Source organism: Schistocerca piceifrons, unplaced genomic scaffold (genome assembly GCF_021461385.2).
Source record: "Schistocerca piceifrons isolate TAMUIC-IGC-003096 unplaced genomic scaffold, iqSchPice1.1 HiC_scaffold_1234, whole genome shotgun sequence".
Lineage (NCBI taxonomy): Eukaryota > Metazoa > Arthropoda > Insecta > Orthoptera > Acrididae > Schistocerca > Schistocerca piceifrons.
Window position 1 is genome coordinate 110,001 of NW_025727053.1, and position 2,500 is coordinate 112,500.

The 2,500-nt window shown below is 58.4% G+C and overlaps 1 non-coding gene across 1 annotated transcript in view; it reads right to left on the minus strand.

The window, feature by feature from the left end:
* Positions 1-920, minus strand: part of LOC124730232 — a 1,909-nt gene extending 989 nt beyond the window's left edge. The window contains exon 1 of the ribosomal RNA XR_007007948.1: positions 1-920. This exon is cut by the window's left edge and continues 989 nt beyond it. This is a non-coding gene — a ribosomal RNA (small subunit ribosomal RNA).
* Between the last annotated feature and the right edge of the window lie 1,580 nt (positions 921-2,500).

Genomic DNA, 2,500 nt, shown 5'->3' on the forward strand with positions numbered 1-2,500 from the left:
CGAGGTCCTATTCCATTATTCCATGCACACAGTATTCAGGCGGGCTTGCCTGCTTTAAGCACTCTAATTTGTTCAAAGTAAACGTGCCGGCCCACCGAGACACTCAATAAAGAGCACCCTGGTAGGATTTCAACGGGGTCCGCCTCGGGACGCACGAGCACGCACGAGGCGGTCGCACGCCTTCAGCTCGCCCCACCGGCAGGACGTCCCACGATACATGCCAGTTAAACACCGACGGGCGGTGAACCAACAGCGTGGGACACAAATCCAACTACGAGCTTTTTAACCGCAACAACTTTAATATACGCTATTGGAGCTGGAATTACCGCGGCTGCTGGCACCAGACTTGCCCTCCAATAGATACTCGTTAAAGGATTTAAAGTGTACTCATTCCGATTACGGGGCCTCGGATGAGTCCCGTATCGTTATTTTTCGTCACTACCTCCCCGTGCCGGGAGTGGGTAATTTGCGCGCCTGCTGCCTTCCTTGGATGTGGTAGCCGTTTCTCAGGCTCCCTCTCCGGAATCGAACCCTGATTCCCCGTTACCCGTTACAACCATGGTAGGCGCAGAACCTACCATCGACAGTTGATAAGGCAGACATTTGAAAGATGCGTCGCCGGTACGAGGACCGTGCGATCAGCCCAAAGTTATTCAGAGTCACCAAGGCAAACGGACCGGACGAGCCGACCGATTGGTTTTGATCTAATAAAAGCGTCCCTTCCATCTCTGGTCGGGACTCTGTTTGCATGTATTAGCTCTAGAATTACCACAGTTATCCAAGTAACGTGGGTACGATCTAAGGAACCATAACTGATTTAATGAGCCATTCGCGGTTTCACCTTAATGCGGCTTGTACTGAGACATGCATGGCTTAATCTTTGAGACAAGCATATGACTACTGGCAGGATCAACCAGGGAGCTGCGTCAACTAGAGCTGAGCAGCCGGCCGCCCGGGAGTGTGTCCCGGGGGCCCGCGCGAACACGCAAGCGTCCGCTCAATCATTCTGCAAACAGGAGGAGGCTGAGCTCCCCTGCACAATACACCTCGAAACCCTCTCAGGTCCCGGCGGCGCGCAGCGCCGTCCCAAGTACTTGGTCGGGTTCGAGAGAGGCGCAATCGCCCGGAGTTAGGCGAGTAGACGCTTTCGGTGCGACCACCCGTGCTCCCAACTGAGCTTGCCGCTGCCGACAGAGGCCCGGGAGCGTGCTGTCGTGGCATTGCCGGCGGGAGACAACACGCGCCACCTACGGTGACCGGCAGCTCCAACGCCAGCGCCACAGAAGGACAAAAGCCCCACTTGGGTGCCGAAGCGAACTCTCCCAGCACAGCGCACGCGCCAACACATCCGCACAGCTGCGATACAAACCACCAGCGAGAACCGCTGGGGCGACCGAGCAGCAGACGGCGTCGCGGCGCCGAGCGCCGGGCGGCGGCGCATCCTCAACGCACACAGTCCTCAATCGGACCAGCACACTGAAGATGTCCACCGCGCTTCGCACCGGGCCCGCGAGGACCTACTTTGGCCGCACGGCGCCGCGCGCAGGGTGCGCCGGCGCGCAGCTGCGACGCCTGCCGCGTCCGTCGGCCGGCGCGCCTGCCACTGGCCGCCCCCACCAGCCGGCTGTAGCGCGTGCGCCCACGCACCGCGCGGCCAGCACGCCGGGAGGCGCCCCCTCACCGGCCGGGGACGGTCCCACCCAGCCACCGCCGCGTATCGCTTCACACCCAGATGCCGTTCAGTTTCGTCGGCATGGTGGGTATCGCTGGAACAACCGGTTAGTACCTCAACCTATCGTCGCCATCACCGATTCACCCCTAGCGAGAACAACCGCACCACAACAGGTTACCATTTGTTCATTTGCGTAACTTCACCAGAAAACGCAGGCGTCCATCGCCATTTGCAACTTCAACGATTATTGCATGCCTGTGTCAGGTGTCACGCCACACTACGTCTGCCCACATACACGCAACAAAATGTGCACGCCTAGACAATACGTGGAAGGTGGCCCCCGTACGTATGCGATGTCCATTGCTCGAACGACTGTCAACCGGCCTCTGTAGCATGTCGCAGATATGGAACGCGGTGCACCATGCCATCACGGTGTGTGAGGAGAGACGACTAGGTCCGAATACATCAACAGACAGCTCATGCTGATCGCCATCCACGGCGTCCGTTCCTCCCACACGTCTCTATGGCGTACCACACTGCAATCCAGCTCTCATAGGGAGACGACACGTAGCTGCGTGCACAATATTTGCACTGTATGGTCCGCCGTTTTTGGGCGCAGTCGTTGTGCGGTCACACATGTGCCACGATGTATCATTCAGTACATAAGGACGAATGTGCAGTACAGATTGTGGTTCACGCGTACGACATCAGCGGACAGTTGACACAGGCCGCACCACAACGTAGCCTGAGTACGTCGCATGCGAAGGGCATTGAACATGCAAACTTCTCACCAACCAGCTTGCGAAGGCAGGGGGCAAGGTGGGGACG